Source organism: Phacochoerus africanus, chromosome 1 (genome assembly GCF_016906955.1).
Source record: "Phacochoerus africanus isolate WHEZ1 chromosome 1, ROS_Pafr_v1, whole genome shotgun sequence".
Lineage (NCBI taxonomy): Eukaryota > Metazoa > Chordata > Mammalia > Artiodactyla > Suidae > Phacochoerus > Phacochoerus africanus.
The window spans coordinates 2780295-2797748 of NC_062544.1; positions in this window are offsets into that span (position 1 = coordinate 2780295).

Consider the following 17454-nt stretch of genomic DNA (forward strand, 5'->3'; position numbering starts at 1 on the left):
AGGCTCCGCTGGAGCCCTCGAAGGGGGCCTGGCCCTACCCTCAGCCTGGTGTTGCCCTTCCAGCTTCCAGATGGTGAAAAAATAGATTTTTCCTGTTTAAAGCCACCCCGTGTGTGGATCTTTGTAAGAGCAGCCCAGGAGCTAGTTCAAGGCCCAAGCCGTCTGCGTTGAGGACGGAGTTACAGCCATGGCAGCATCTAGAGAAACACAACCTAAAAACATACCTTCAGACCGCCATCCTCCCAGAGCAGCGACGGTTAACTTGGTATCTGGGGCCTTTTTAAGCAGATAACGCGGGTGTGTGGGCCCAGAAATGCCAATCATATAGCCGTGTCCCTCCTTGAGTGTCTCCATTAGCGTGTTGGAGATGCAGGTTCGACTCCAGGCATGGGTGCCGGTTAATTTCCTGCCAGACCAGCCCCTGTCAACTTTCTGGCTCATCTCTGTTCATTTCCATCAAGCATACCTGCCTGCCAACAGCTTTTGGGCTGTTTGATTGTTTGTTTATTTGCTTTCTCAAGTGGTGAAATGCCTACCTCTTTCCTCATTAAAACCCTAAGAGCGACAGAGTCAACATTCTATGATGTTCGGGTTATGACCACGGAAGGAGCATGTTGCCCATGCGAATATTTTTGTTTTCTCTCCCCAGCCCCCACTCACTGTTCCCAAAGCTTGTTCCTTGCTCATCTCCTTCTCCTGCTGGTCACAACCACTCTCTCTCTCCCCTTTTGTCCTCTGCTTTACCCCGACCCTTCCTCAACCTCTTCTGTGTTTCAAAATATTTGCAAATAGTTTTTGCAAACTCCTGAAACATAGGTGCAAAGTCGCGGTGAAAATATCATAAACTACCAACTACTTTTGAAGTATATTGTAACATCTGCATTTACAGTATCCATGTGAAATGTTTACATTTAAATCCTGGAAGGATCCATCCAGTATGGCTGGTGGTAAATTGTGAAGATGGGTGTCTTATTGCCGGTGTTACGGTTGGTGTAGAGCAACATGTAAATTCCCATCAAAAATTAGGTTCTGTTCCTACCGGTACTTTACCAAAACACACTATTTTTGTTGATGTACACAGAGGTCTTCTTTACAGACTGGTCATAGTATTTAGGGAGAGAGAAAAGAATTCACGCTTGAAAGATGATTTAGAAAACACAAAACACAATCACATCAGCTTACAGGGCTCCCGCACGCATTCTGAAATGTTACTGGAGCATGGGGGCCTTCGGGTTTTCAGGTCTTTGGGTTTTTTAAGGTGTAAAGAGTTTTCTAGGAATAAAAATGAATTCAAAGTCTTGTCTTGTATGCAGTCTAAGAAGTTGATTTCAGAAGAGCCTGTTTCAGGATTTTCTAAACAATGTCTTATCTGGTGCCCAACCTCAGGGTTCAAAACAGAAATGCATTTCAGTCCAGGGTTGAAAAGTGCCTGGACTCACTGAATATGGAGAAGCAGGGAGACAGGGAGCATCCTCCCCGCCAGGGCGATGTCACTCTACCCCGGCTCCTTGGTCACCTGGCACAGCCGGGTATGGAGCCAGGGGTGGGCTCAGGGCCACAGAGGGTTAATACAGCCGCACTCAACTGAGCCCCCTCCTGGATAATAAAGCACACCATTAGGCTGAGAAAAGAATGTCAGTGTGATATGGAGAGTCCTCCTGGAATCAATGGTTCTGCAGATTACGAAAAGTACAGAGAAGGTTTCCCAGGCGCAGGCACTGCCTGCCCGATGTCAATTCCTCGACCAGACCCGGGAAGGCAGTCCCTCTCTGTGATGGAGCGCAACCCCGGGCAGAGCGGCTCGTGCCTGCTGATGAGCGGCGGTAAAGCCTGCAGCTGGGAACCGGCAATGTTGACACCCGCCCACGCGGTCCTGTCCGCACAGGGCGTGGCCAAGGCCACTGTTTCTCCCGTCCGGTCTGGCTGGCCGTGTCAGAAGCGCCTGACACCATCACAGGGAAGTGGAGAAGAAAATGTAGCTAAAGACGAACTACAAGATGGGTCACAGTATTTTTTGCTTAACTCCTTCGTCTTCTATGTCGAAAGGCACGAGGGGGAAGAGTGGTTGCAAGACGAAGTAGCTCAAGATGCTGTTATCATCTCCTTTGCTTATAAACCAAGTTATAACATTAGTTGTAGACTTCATGGTTCTCCCCTCGATACCGTCCACCCAAATCCATGAGCATAGCCACTCCTGGTTCTTTACACAGCGGCCCCCCAGTCCCTAGGCTTTCTGCGACGGCCGCCTTCCCTGCCCTGAGTGTCGATCTCAGAGATTAACACCCATTTCCCCGAGGCGGACACCCTCTCCTGCTGGCCCACTAGAAGAACACCTCTTGGACAGTAATTTTATTCTTCACAGTACAGTTAGTCTGAGAATCAGAGAGAAGCCTGTGTGAAGTGTCTACCTAAGTCTTAGTTCTGTCACCACAACAAATTTATGGCTTCTGTTTCCTCTCTTTTTTTTTTTTTTTTGGACTGTAATCCCCTCTGACTCGTTATTTCAGACTGAAGAGTGGATAAAGCCTTTCTTCATTTTCTTAAGTGCTCTGAAGACTTAAGCTCTCAGCCAGGCCTTTGCTCTTCAAATGTGCTGAGTGGTCTCCGTGAAGGGGGGCTCCAGCGGGAACTCCCGGGTTTTATCTAAGATCCGGAGCCCACACAGTCCCCCCCTCCCCTCTCCTATAAGAAGTGCTGCCTCCGCAGCCTTTGGGTGGGAGCCACCCCTGGGACCTGTGAGGGCTTGTTCAGGGTGCACGCAGACTGTGTGGCCCAGAATCCCCTTCCATCATCCTGTCTGGTGGCTTCTTCACCGAGACCTAAGGGCAACAAGGACGAGGCCTGGAAATGGCACTCCAGATCCCAGCTGGTTTGCTATCTTTTTTTTTTTTTTTTGGCTTTTTAGGGCCACGCCTACAACATATGGAAGTCTCCCAGGCTAGGGGTCGAATCAGAGCTGCAGCTGCTGGCCTGCACCACAGCCACAGCAGCATAGGATCCGAGCCGTGTCTGCGACCTACACCACAGTTCATGGCAATGCCAGATCCTTGAAACACGGAGTGAGGCCAGGGGTCGAACCTGCATCCTCATGGACACTAGTTGAACCACGACTGGAACTCCTGGTTCTCTATCTTTATGTCACAGCCCCTCTCTCAACCAGCGTCCTATCCTTGCAGAGGTACAGGTACTGCAGAACGGAGGCCAGAGCTCGGGGGCGTTCGCGTGGGTTCTGGATTTCCTCCCCAGGGTCCTTTAACTCTCCAGACCACCCACTCCAGCCCCTAACCCCTCCACCCCCCACAATTCCCAGCGGGTATGATTATCTTTTGCTTAAAAATTGAAAAGGAAGAAATGTTTTCACAAAGGCCTTTGGAAACCATTCTTGCCGGAAGCTGTCTCTTGCCCCACCTAAGGATGGGTAGCATGGGCCTCTTGGCGCGGGGATCTCCGAGGATGCTGGGGGGCTCTCCGAGGATGGTGGGGTCTGGTCCAAGCCCTTTTTCTATAACCATCGCTCAGAAGGGGCAGAGGTTACGTCCACTCCAAATACTACTCTTCAGTCATGTCACCACGGAGATTTTAACTTCAGTTTCATACACCAGCTGACAAAAGCATGGCTCTGACAAATAAACAAGCAAATAAAAGGTTTTTAAAAAAAACTACGGCCCTATAAAATAAGGACCTCGACAAAGGCATTCTGCTGGTCTGGAGACGCGGTGGGGACGGAGTCACCCTCACCAGTCAGACCCCTGGTCCTCCGTGCAGGGACCTCAGCTGCAGCCCGCAGCGTCGAGGAGCAGAGGGTGGACGCCGCGGGGCCGGGCTGAGCCGGGGTGTGCGCACGGCCGGGTTCCCTGGGTGAACAAGGCCCGGGCCCTGCAGACCCCGCCGCCGTCACTGGAGGCCGCACACGGATTCCCCATCGGGGCCCATCGCCCCGTCACGCGGGACCCGTGCCCCACACCCGATCCTGGCCTCACCCTCCCGCCCGGGCGCGGTCCCTCTCCCGGAGCTACGGATGGTCACCCGCTCAGCCGCTTCGCAGACCCTGTCATCCTTCTCCTGGGCAAAGACGGCCCCTCGGCCGCGTGTTTCTGCGCCGCTGGCTCTCACAAAAGCAGCGGCTCCTGCATTCAGGTCCAGGGGAAGGACGTCTCCCCGCCATCGGCGGAACGGAGCCCGCGGGCCGGGCGCGGGGAGCCGCGGGAGGAGCGCGAGCTCGCCCCTTCGCGGAGCTCGCCCTCCCAGCTTTGAGTTTAAGATTGCAAAAGCATGGCTGATGTGATCCTCTTTCTTCCAGAGCCGGATTCCTAGACAAGCTGGCTCTGTCGTGGTGAGAAAGGCCTGTTCCGTGTGGGGTCCGACCCGCCGGCTCACGCGGCTGCGGGGGCGGGAATGGAGCTCTTGCGCCCCCTACAGCCCAGAGGCTGCAGCGTCAGCCCGAGGGCTGATTTTTTTTTTTTTTTTTTTTCTTTTTAAGAATGTCTTTTTCACTACTAGATCACGGAGTGATTTATCTATCATGATGCATTAGTGAGCTTCAGAGTTTATTTGTGGAGGCCTGGGAGCCTCTGATCTATGAACGGGAAACCATCCCCCCTCCCTCGTGCTTGAGCAGCAGCGGGCGGCAGGCTCAGGCTTGGAGGGCGCGCTGGGTGGTGGTGGCCGGACCTTCCTGGGAAAGGAGGTCCCTGCCAGCGGCACCGGCCAAGGAGGGGATTTCACATGGTGTCCCTGGGAAACGTCACCTCTTTCAGCCGGAGACCGCGGTGGCCACTCTTTCAGCAGTTCAGAGGAAGGAGCAGTGGACTGTAGAAGCCGCTGGCAGGCGGACAGAGCTGGCCTGGGGCCCTCTCTTGTCCCAAAGCTGGCCTTTGCTGTGTGGCAGGGAGAATCCGAAGCAGCCCCCACCCCCCACTCCTGGACAAGAAGGGGAGATGAATTCGAAAAGATGTCTTTTTTTTCTTTCTTTTTTTAGGGCCGCGCCCCGTGGCATATGGCCTATGCCACAGCTCCAGCAACGCAGAATCTGAGCCATGTCTCTGCGGGACAGCCCAGCTCACAGCAAGGCCGGATCCTTAACCCACTCAGCAGGGCCAGGGATTGAACCCTCATCCTCATGAATATTAGTCAGTTCATAACCTGCTGAGCCACAACGGGAACTCTGAGCATGTCAGGGTTTTTGTATATGCATATACACATATGTATTCCAGCTCCTAAGCCCAGCCCCAGGGCTTGCCTGACAGTCTGGCCTTTTCTGGCTACTGAGAGAGGTCAGGGTGTGGAGTCACAGGGGGAACAGCCTTTGTCCTGATGGGACAAGGTCATCTTCAAGCCAGGCCCCAGCGCAGACACCCACAGAAATGCCGTTTGGAAACAAGAAGGAAAACTGACGTGGCCTGTTCATTTTGCTGGGTCTCCTTTTGGATGGAAAACGGAGTGGCCATGTGCTCTGTCCTACTTCCCACCCTCCCCTTCAAGATAAACGGGCAGGGGTGCCCCCTTTGGCCCAGTGAAGATGCAGGCTCTCATCAGATCTCATCAGCAGGACATGGGGAGCTGGCATCATGGCCACTGCCAGGCTGGGTCTCTGACCACCCAGGACCAAATGCCCCATCCTGTGAGGTGCTTCCTTCACTCTGAACGATGCTTACACTCAGACGAGCACACTGCAAGGCTGCCGTTCCTGTAGCATGGTGCCCATGGGTAGAAGGACAGGGTAACTTGCCTTCCAACTGGAGAGGGTCGAAACCGTCCTGGAGCCCCTTGGTCCCCTCTCTCTGCGTCGTGCCTGATGCCCACGGCTGCCCCCTCCCTCTTTAATACATTGTGAGACCCCCTGCGTAGCAATTGCCAACCTCCAGAAAGAGCTATGAGTGGTGTTTCAGAGTATGCGTTGTATCAAGGATATATTTTGACTCCATTTTCAACATGTAAATATGCATCTGGCAATGGACCACTCTACCAATGGACCAATTGCCAAAAGGTGTTCTTATGGGAAAAATTACAAGGAATTACGATGATTTTTTTCTTTACTTAAAAAAGGCAAAAATCCCATAGACTTGTTACAGACAAAGCAAATCTGGAAAATTGTCTAAAGCCGGAGGTCAGCGTGTCCTCTGACCCACCCCATCCTGTTTCTCCGAAGAGCCCCACAGTAGTGCTTTGTTTATATTCTCTGAATCGGAACTCTTGATGAAGATTCCAGAAGCCGCATTAAAACTCCACTTGGGACAATGTTCACCGTCCAGAATAGTTCTCAATCGAAGCCACGAAAAACCGCAAGGAGACAAAACAATGTCAGTCTTCTCGAGCAACGTGTTTGCAACATTTCCAGCACAAAATTGTCACACTATCTGCATCTTTGGATCTACAATTAGGACAAGTGGAAATATGCAGATTTAGGTGGGTCTGCATTTCCCTTGGTGACACACACAAACCTCTCACCCCAAACTGATTTTTCTTCACAGATTTTTTTTTTCATATAGAAAAACTGGAAAAAATTCACACGCAAAGCACCGATAAATGTATATTAGAGCAAATGAAATTAAAGGTCCATATAAGAACATCTTGTAAAATGGTATGAAGCTCAATATGTAAAAAAATATAACGTCAAACTCTATTTTCCACAAAGAAATGATGTCTCCAAAGGTTAGATGTACTCAAAATGCAAAGAGCAGCTAAATAAAGTGTTTTATGGAAGCTGCAGGAGGGTTTTAAGAATGTTTTTTAGTAGGCATGGAATCCTATTTTGCGGAGCTATAAAAGTTGCTTTCTATTTTACGCCCAGAAAAGTTCTAAAAAACCCGTGCAGGTTCTTGAACCTGCTGAGCGTCTGCAAAAATCCAAACAAACATTAAATTGCCCTCACTGTACATCCATTTTTAAGAGTTTATGATAAAACTTACTCAAGAGACAAATAATACCTATGCTATGATTTATGTAGGTAAATACGTAACTTAAAATAAAACCACAAGATGTATTAGAAGGAGAATTGAGGTAGTTCTCCTGTAGCTATCCCAGAACACAGCACTTTCTATACGTAACCTATTAAAAATGGTCCCCATTATTTTAAGAAAGAAAAACAGCCCATCTGACCCTTCCTTATTGAAACATCCACCATCTAAAGAAGGCGTTTTGAGTAGGTCTGTGAGGGCATCAGAGTTAAAAACAGAGGCCACTGAGAGCTAGTGGCTGGAGAAATGTACAACCACACGCCACTTCACGTGAGGGCAGTTGTCATTTATCATTAGGGTTTTCCTCAAACAATATGTCAAAGTACTTTGATAGATCAGAAGATTCATTGCTGTTACATTTCGAGCACTGAAAGGCAAGACTACATGGATGTCTTCGTTGTATAGATGAAAATACTGAAAGAAAAAAGGAAAACATTTCTGTTCATCAGATGATGTTATTAAGAGAGAAAAAGGCAAACCACAGAGTGGGAGAAGATATTTGGCAAAAACAAATCTGATCAATTGCTCACATACCTTCTCAAATTCAGTAAGGAAAAGACAGAATACCTAATTCGAAATAAATAAGACATGTAGATAATGACCATTTACAGGAGGCCTTCCCAATGTCTGCTAAACGTCTGAAGAGGCACAATCTTCTTAGTCAGCAAAGAAATGCAAATTATGACTATAAAGGCACACCACTATGTAGCCAATATAATGCTAAAAGTAGATAAAGACATAAATATAGAGATAAATAAATAAACGTGTTTATGAGCACGTGGTGTTCCCGCTGCTTGTGGAAGTGTAAAATGGCACACCCAATTCGGTTTTTTGTTTTTGGGGGTTTTTTGTTGTTTTTCTATTCCTTTTTTTAAAATTAAATTTTATTGCAGTGTAGTTGATGTATAATGGCATGAGCCCTTTGGAAAATCATGTAGTGCTGTTCATCAACATTAAACAGGATCTGGCAACCCCCTTCTGAGGCATACATCCTACAGGAATGGGTACATGCACATCTCCCCTAAAAGCTACGTGGAATCCTTTGCACAGTAAAGGAAACCATAAGTGAAACAGAAAGACAACCTACAAAATGTGAGAAAACATTTGCCAGTGATGTGACTGACAAGGGATTCATCTCTAAAATATACAAAGCACTCATGCAGCTTAGTGAAAAAAAGTCTCAATCAAAAATGAGCAGAAGATCGAAAAAGACGTTTCTCCAAAGAAAACATAGAGATGGCCAAAAGGCACATGAAAAGATGCTCAACATTGCTAATTATTACAGAAATACGAATCGAAACTGCAATGAGCGACCACCTCACACTGTTCAGAATGGCCCTTCATCAAAAAGTCTACAAACAATACATGCTGGAGAAGATGTGGAGAAAAAGGAACCCTCCTACACTGTTGGTGGGAATGTCAGCTGGTGCAACTGCTATGGAGAACAGTATGGAGGTTCCTTAAAATCAACCTTACAGAAAGAGCTGCCATATGATCCTACAATCCCACTTCTAGGCAAATATCTGAAGAAAAGCATAATTCAAAAAGATGACCCCAGTGTCATTGCAGCACGACTTACATTAGTCGAGACATGAAAAAGAACCTAAATACCCGTTGTCAGATGAATGGATAAATAAGATGGGTACATGTACACATGGAATATTACTCAGCCATGAAAAGAATGAAATGATGCCATCTGCAGCAACATGGATGGACCTTGAGATTCTCATACTAAGTGAAATAAGTCAGAGAACGACACATATCATATGATATCACTTACATGTGGAATCTATAAAAGGGATACAAATGGACTTACTTACAAAAGAGGAACACACTCACAGGCATCGAAAACATACCTCTGGCTACCACAAGCAGGGAGGGACTGATGGATCAGGGGTTTTGTATTAACACGTACATGCTACTATATATAAAAGAGAAAACCAAAAATGACCTGCTCTAGAGCGTAGAGAACTATACTCAGCATCTTGTGATAACCTATAATGGAAGAGAATATAAAAAATAATATATATATATATGTTCTTAGATGTGAATATATACATGTATATTATACACACCTATAACTGAACCACTTTAGTGTATCCCTAAAACCAACAGAACATTATGATCAACTATGTTTCAGTAAAATTTAAAATAAAAGGCATGTGGAAAAAATACTCACAGCAACATCATTTGTATTAACCTGAAACTGGAGGGGACCCAAACCCATCAACAATAGAGCCCAGCAGTATATTGTGTTTTTTTCCAGCCTATGGAATACTACACAGCCCTGAAAGTGAATTGTCCCTCTACTGCATGAAATGAGGTGAAGCTTGCAAATCAGGGGAAAGAATTCAGACATAGAGAAATATTTAGCTGACCCTGACAAAGACAGCTAGTCTGTTTCATCCAAAGTCAGAAGAATGATGGCGTGTTTCCTGATGGGAAGGACCACGCAGCCCATGTTCTCACCCGCAATACCCCTGCATGGCGCTTACAGGGGTGGGTGAACTTTGCAAATCACCCTGAGCTGGCACTCATGGGTGTTGTATTCACTACCCAGAAAATACCTTGGGAATCAGATGTTTCCAGCCACCCCCCCAGGGTAAGACCCCTCAAACCACGGCTGGTTGGTTTCTAGGTAAGTCACTGATGTTCTGTTCAGCCTCAGCCCACCTTCCTATAGGAGAGACAGGTGTCAGGAATTGCTTCATCAGGATGACCTTGGGAGTACCCGCCAATAATCTTAAGACCCGAGAATGGGAATGTTTTTGACGCCAAGCAGTGCAGACACTCCCCTGAAAACGTCCCCGGGTGGTGAAGATGGCCTGGCCAGAGCAGACCCCACAACAGGCATTATCAAAACCAGATTCTCCCTGAAATAGTCTAACTTTCATTTTCTCGGTGTCTTGAGGCAACAGGATCTATTGGGGGTTTCAGGGACCATCAATGTCTTACCGCTTCTGTAACTTCCATGTGCCATTCACCTCTTCATGCATCTAAAGTCAGGGACTTGGGGGCTTTCCTGTCATGGTTCAGTGGAAACGAATCTGACTAGTATCCATGAGGATGCAGGTTTGATCCCTGACCTCACTCAGCGGGTTGGGGATCTGGTGTTGCCATAAGCTGTGGTGTGGGTTGCAGATGCAGCTTGGATCTGGCGTGGCTGTGGCTGTGGTGTAGGCCGGTGGCTACAGCGCTGATTCGGCCCCTAGCCTGGGAACCTCCACATGCTGTGGGAGCAGCCCTAAAAAGATAAATAAATTAAATAAATAAATAAATAAATAATGAAGAGATAAATAAGTCAGGGACTTAGGTACATTGGTCCATGGTTGAGCAAATTTAGTGGATGCAGGATGCGGACTGAAGATGCTACAAGGGCAGAGGAAAAACCCTCAGGCTTTTGCAATGTGTGATATTGAATTAACTGACAGCTGTTTTGCCAGATCTGTAGAAAGAGAAAGCAAGTAGAAATATTGACAACCAATAAACCAAAATATCTATATTCCTTTCCAGCAATGACGTGAGTGTTGCTGGTGCATTGTTTTAATTTGCTTGCTTTTGTTTTTATTGTCTTTCTACCACTGGTGTGTTTGCTTCAGAGGCAAAGAGGTGTTACCTGTCTTGTTTATGTCGGCATCAACACCACCTTGCAGTGCCAGACACACAGTATATGCTTAGTAAGTACTTACTAAATGAATCAAAGGATGAGTAACCATGGTGTACAATTTCTCTCCTCTGAATGAAAGGATCCCTGTTTTATATATATATAGCAAAAGATGCACATGCCATAACCATAAATTGAGAAAGGACTTGTTCACCTGTGGTTACAGATATGTTCCTTTTTCCTAAAAGTCCTTTAATATCACTTGACTGCTTCCAGAGGTATCTTTTTCCCTTGGCTTATCTGGAATTAGGGGCTTTTTTTTAGACAAAAGTAGGGCCTCGAGGACCGTTGGGCGCAGGGCTGACCATCGTCTCACCTTCATTCCCGTGGGAAGCATCCATTGGCATCAGTGCTGATGGGACATGAACCTGGCCGTGAACAAGAAAGTTCTAGCTCAGTGACTGAAGAAGAGTGTCACCTAGGCCAGTTTCATTTGTTTTGTCTTTTTTTACCAAATGAGCCCAACCCTTATTAACTCAAAGCCAGCACAGTTTGGAGCTCTGGACCAACGCTTACACCGACTGTGTTCAGCAGGGCCTTTCAGATTACCTTGTGGTTCAAATAATGGTTTTGATTCTTTTTGTTGAACTCACATGTTTTTTGAAGGATTTGATGAACTATTTAACTGACATGTCTGGATATCCTGGCCTGTGCCAGGCATTTTGTTTGAGATTTTCCTATCTTTTTTCTCATTAGGTTTTCTGAACAAATGGATGGAAATGTATGCTATTATTAAACCCTAGCCACTCGATAAGTAGTAGAAAAAACAAATTAAAGGAGCTAAAACAAGATGGTATTTTCTCCTTCTTGTTTGAAAAGCTTGGAAGTTGTTCCTTCAAGGTAAGTGAGGTCCTCCATGGTGGATGAGATCTTGGATGAATCTTTGGACACCTCGTGGTCCATGATGGCTGCTGAGTTCCAGCCATCATGCCCTCTTTCCCCCTAAGAAGAAGAAGATAGCAGGGAGGGAGTGGGAGAAAGAGGAGGGACATAAGGAAACACACGTCTCCTAAGGACACTATTAAAGCTGCATAGATCACTTTTTTATAGTCTGTTAGTCAGAATTTAGTCACATGGCTACATCTACGCATGTAGAAGGCTGGTTGGGAAATGCAGTCTTTGTTTTGGAGAACCATGAGCCTACTGAAAATTTCTAAGAAAAAAAGGGGGGAAATAGATATTGGCAAGTAGTTAGAAGTCTCTGCCACAAATTGTGCAATCATTTCTAAGTATAACATCAACTCAGGTCAAAGAATTAAAGACTATATTTACGTAGGTTCTAAAGCTGACTTCTACCTTTGAGTCTGTTTCCAGAAATCTGGCCTAAGCACCTGCTATAGCATCTACACCAGCTGGAATTCTGTCAACTGACGCTTTTCCTATTCTAAGAGTTTTTCTACATGGCAAAAACCACATTATAAAGACTAATTTGTAAGCATACTTCCAAATTATGGAAACTGTAAGTGGTCAAACAAAACAGAAAAAAAAAAAACAAAAACAAGAATAAGACAAACAAATAACCCATGCCTCAACAAGTATGTAGAGCCCTCTAATTCTTCTGTTAGAGAAGAAATGGGCCTGAAATGAGCCTCTGTGTAGTGATCAGAAAGGGGGTGATTTCTGCTTATTGAAAGGTATCTTCCCTTCTTTCTCTGGGTTTCTTGTTCCTCGATCTTATCTATGAGTTCTAAACTCACCGAGGAGGTGGGCAAAATCAGCCCATAATACTCATGACCCTTCGAATAGGTCCAAGATAATGTCTTTTTAATTCATACCCTAAACTCGATAGAACCAACTATGCTCTGAACTTGGAAACAGATCCATGCCAGCAAGAATCCTGGCAGAGAAACCACAAACCCCAGCCTGTAAGCAAGCGCTTTCTTCATTGCTCCCAGCCCAGGTCTTCTAAGAAGAGGAAAATTGTTTGGGGTGAAGCTAAGGGCAACCATAACACTTTCATCATCAATAAATGGTTATTTCTAATCCTTTTTTTTTTTTTTAGGGCTGCAGGGGGAGCATATGGAGGTTCCTAGGCTAGGGGTCCATTCGGAGCTACGGCTGCCGGCCTACACCACAGCCATAGCAACATGGGATCCGAGCCGCATCTGCGACCTACACCACAGCTCATGGCAATGCCAAATCCTTAACCCACTGAGCGAGGCCAGGGATCCAACCCGCAACGTCATGTATGCTAAATAGTCTGGTTCATTTCCACTGAGCCACAACAGGAACTCTGGTTATTTCTAATCTCAAGTGTTGTCTTTTTTAGAATTTTGAAAAACCAGTTCTCTTTAACTTTTTATTCTGATTGCTCCACTTGGATTCTAATGATCCAACCAAGAGGGAAAAAAATACTAAAGATAAACATTTAGGAGTTCCTGACGTGGCGCAGCAGAAACGAATCTGACGCGTATCCATGAGGACACAGGTTTGGTCCCTGCCCTTGCTCAGTGGGTTAAGGATCCGGCGTTGCCGTGAGCTGTGGTGTAGGTCGCAGACATGGCTTGGATCCCGAGTTTCTGTGGCTGTGGTGTAGGCCAGGGGCCACAGCTCTGATTTGACCCCCTAGCCTGGGAACCTCCATGTGCCATGGGTGCGGCCCCAAAGACAACAACAACAACAAAACTATAAGGCCTGGAGATTGCAGGAGGGCTTTACCCTGTTTGCAACATTAGGACCTAATTTTCATTTGCCTCAGCATCAGAAACTGACATGAAGCACCAGAGAAACAAAATAGAACATTTGAAGCAACATGTAAGGTTGGGATTTCTGGAACTTTAATAGCTTTCCACTTAAATTTCTGGCTATCATGCACTTCAGCTAAGAGAAAAAAAAATAATGAGTTTTACAACATTCGACTTGCTTTATAACATATTACATAATGGTGAGAGCGCCATAAAGAAGGTTGTGCGCCATGCTGTAAAGCTTATTAGGTCACCAATCTGCCCAGTTTCATATTAAGAAATTAGAAATAATGGCACAGATTAGAGTTACCAGAATTATTAAAAATCCTTTGAATTGAATCCATCATTCCCAAGGATATACTAATGAATTTGTAGCCTTAGAAAAGAAAAAAAAAAGTTTCATTTATATAGTCACTGGAGGTGAACGAAGTCACGTTAATATTCTAGGTTTTATGTGCAGTTTCCATGGGCCGAGGTGTTCTCTCCACCTCGCCTCCTGCTCTGCCCAGCTCCCCTCAATTTCCATTTTGTAGGCCCCAATGTGAGAATGATTTTTAAAAATCAGACATTTGGTCTGAATAGAGTAATGACTAACTATCCTCTCTCAAATGTTATTTTAGGTTTAAAGGTTTACATTCCATGAAGTGGCTTAAGGTGCTACACATTCATCAAATTACACTTTCGCCTTCATCTTTTCAAACAGCTTCTCTTCCTCTGCCTTCCTGGTCCAGAGACCGTCTCATGGCTCTGGGCTCCAGCAATGACCTCCGTGGATGTGCAGCCACGCGGCCCTTGACCTCAAGGATGTGACTTCCCTTGGCTTATGGTGTCTGCTGAACTGAAACACAGCCATGTGTTGACCTGACATCTCCAGCTAGAGGGAGGGCTTCACAAGGCTGGGGACACACCATGCAGGCTGGAACGTACATAGAAGAGGGGCTCAAAAACTCTTTCTTTTGAATGTGGTTAAGAGGGAATAAAGGACAGATAAAAAAGGAAGGCCATCGCTTATATCTCACGCTGCTTAGAAAGCCAGAATTACAACAGGGAAACAGGTAAAGGACTGATTTGTGACCCAGGTTATGATATATTTGTCCTGTTTTCCAAAAGAATGTTTGGACAAATTGACTCTCCCTGCTTTTCAAGGGAGAATGGGGAATACAGAGAACACTGGTCTGTTCATTGGCCACGCTCTCCTGGGAAGACCACACTCCTTTATCCCTATGGAGTCCTTCCCACTAATCCACCCGTCTACCATCCACTGATTCATCATCCGCCTAAACATCCAACCATCCACCCAGCATTCATTCATCCATCCATCCATCCATCCAATCCATCCATGTGCCCAGACAACCAGCCAGACAGCCAGCCAGCATTTATGCCACCAAGGATCGAAATGACGTGTGTATGTTGATATTATCTCTGCCCTCCCAAGCCCACCACTGGATGTGTGGGCAACCCAGACAATGGCCGTAACTGGAAAGTTGTGGTGTGACAGGGTAAGGTTCTGCGGGAGACAGGTATCCAACAAAAACAGGGGGAGTCAGGTCCATGTAACCTCCTTTGGAAACTTTTGAGGCATTGATCAGGATGTAATAACTTTCCATTGGTATTTGACCTAATTTATGACAAATGGGAGGATACTTGTATTTCTTTCCACCAAATCTAGTAGAAGTTATGTTGGGCTTGCAAGTATACTTTTATGTCATGAACAATTAAGAAAAAAGTACCAAACAACTTGAATGTCCATTGACAAAAGAATGGATAAGGGAAATGTGGTACATATACAACATGAACTAGTAGTCGGCCATTAAAAAAGGACAAAATAATGCCATTTGCAGCAGCATGGATGCCACTAGAGATTCTCATACTAAGCAAAATAAGTCAGAAAGAGAAAGACAAATACCGTATGATATCACTTCTATGTGTCACAAATGAACGTATCTACAAAACAGAAGCAGACTCACTGACATAGAGAACAGACTTGTGGTTCCCAAGGGAGAGTGGGGGGAATGGGATGGACGGGGAGTTTGGGGTTGGTAGATGCCAGCTATTACACTTAGAATGGATAAGCAATGAGGTCCTGCTGTAGAGCGCAGGGAACTGTGTCCAGTCTCTTGGGATAGACCAGGATGGAAGATAGTAGGAGAAAAGGAAAAGTGTGTGTGTGTGTGAGATTGGGTCACTATGCTGTATAGCAGAAATTGGCACAATATGGTAAATCAACCATACTTTAATTAAAAAAAGAAAAGAAAAGAAGAAGAAAAGACAAACGTAGCAATAAAGATGACAACCCCGTGGAGACCTGCAGAGTAGGGCGATCAAAGAGTCGTGACCTCAGGCTGAGGATGGACAAACCAGAACCAGAACCCAAAGAACAGGAAGGAAACGTGCCCATCTCGACTTTGGCCTGAGGTGGAAGAAGAAGGAGCTCTCCTCTAAGAATCCATCCCGGATGCTCTCATACCCATGGGGTCTTAGCTGGAATTCACACTGCCAGCAAAGCACAGAGATCCTCGGGCAGGGAATTTATCTCAAAGTGGCTTCAAGCTGGCAGAGTCCCAGGTGATGAACAGCCGAAAGGCAGATACTCTTCAGACGACTCCAACTGCCATTCAGGCCTACGGTGACCACACGACCCCGCTGACGGAAAGGTGGGTGTCAGCTTCAGAGAACATAAAATGCAGACATTAGTCATCTTAGAACCGGTCTTTATACGCACATGGTCTTGTGAATTGTGAGTGTCCGTACGAAATGTGTACCTCCTGTTTGGTAAAACTGGATGTAAGATTTACAAGGGTTGGCCATATTTGTACGTAGTGCAATGATGTAAGTGTGTGGCACAAGATTGGTAAAATTGCAGTTGGGTAGTTTATGAACCATACGCTAGTAAGAAACGTGCTCTCTTCTCTCTGAGCCGTAGTTTGTAAAGATACCACTAAGTTTAGACACCATTGTACAAGGAGTGGCATTCCTCCACTTCGCGTTTGCCAAACGAGAAAAGTTTGATGAATAAAAAATAGGAAGATGGGGCATTCCTGTCGCAGCACAGCAGAAATGAATCCAACTAGGAGCCATGAGGTTGCGGGTTCAATCCCTGGCCTTGCTCAGTGGGCTAACGATCCGGCGTTGCCGTGAGCTGTGGTGTAGGTCGCAGACGCGGTTAGGATCTGGTGTTGCTGTGACTGTGGCATAGGCCAGGGTAACAGCTCTGATTAGACCCCTAGCCTGAGAACCTCCATATGCCAAGGGTGTGGCCCTAAAAGGACAAAAGACCAAAAAAAAAAATGAAGATGGAGGTATATTATGGGTATTTTTTTTCCTGAGACAGGTGTTTTGAGTTTTTTATCAGATTGTGGGATGGGGCATTCTAATATCTTTGATACAGTTATTAAAATGTCTCGCTTTTGCCAGGTTGTTTAGGGGTAGTTTTAACTGACATGGACAACCATTTTCAAGAGTAAAGTTAACTTTGAGACCCACAACAAGCAAGGTTTTGAGTTAAATACATAACTCAGCATGATCAAAGCTCCCGAGTGGCTGATGAGCAGAGCTGTCTTTTCAGGAATTCACGGCACTTAACCTTTTGCTCTAGGCTATGTGACCAGAGAGTCCGAGGACCAGAGAGTGGACCTACCACTTTTGCGAATGAGGACAAAATGCCTGCTCTGAACCTCGGTTTCACATTAGCGTGGCATCCATGCAGCCAATATTGGTGGAGTTTGCTCTACGGCTCTGAGGCATTGCGGGAGCAAGGCTTTTTCCCAAGGATGCCGCATTGTGGGAACGCCAGTTGTGGACGTGCTACTCCCGCAAGAGTTTTATGTACCCAAAGCATTAGACCTGCAGTGGCCCCTTGGTCACTAATAACCACTGGTTATTGTGATTAATCCATACAACTCCCAACCATTGAGTTGATAACCTGAGAGTCTTTCTGAAAGGGGAATGACGTTGCTAAGAAGTAACAAGCAGACACTCGGAAGAAAAGATTTATGACATCAGGAAATAGAAACTGTTTGGACTATGATGAAAATGTGATACAAGGCTATGAGGTGTTTATATGGTTTTTTACGTAATCAGTCCCTGGAAACTTGCCCCCTTTACCAGGAGGGTCATCTTTCTTCGTCTTGTCCTCCATAGTCTTGATGTT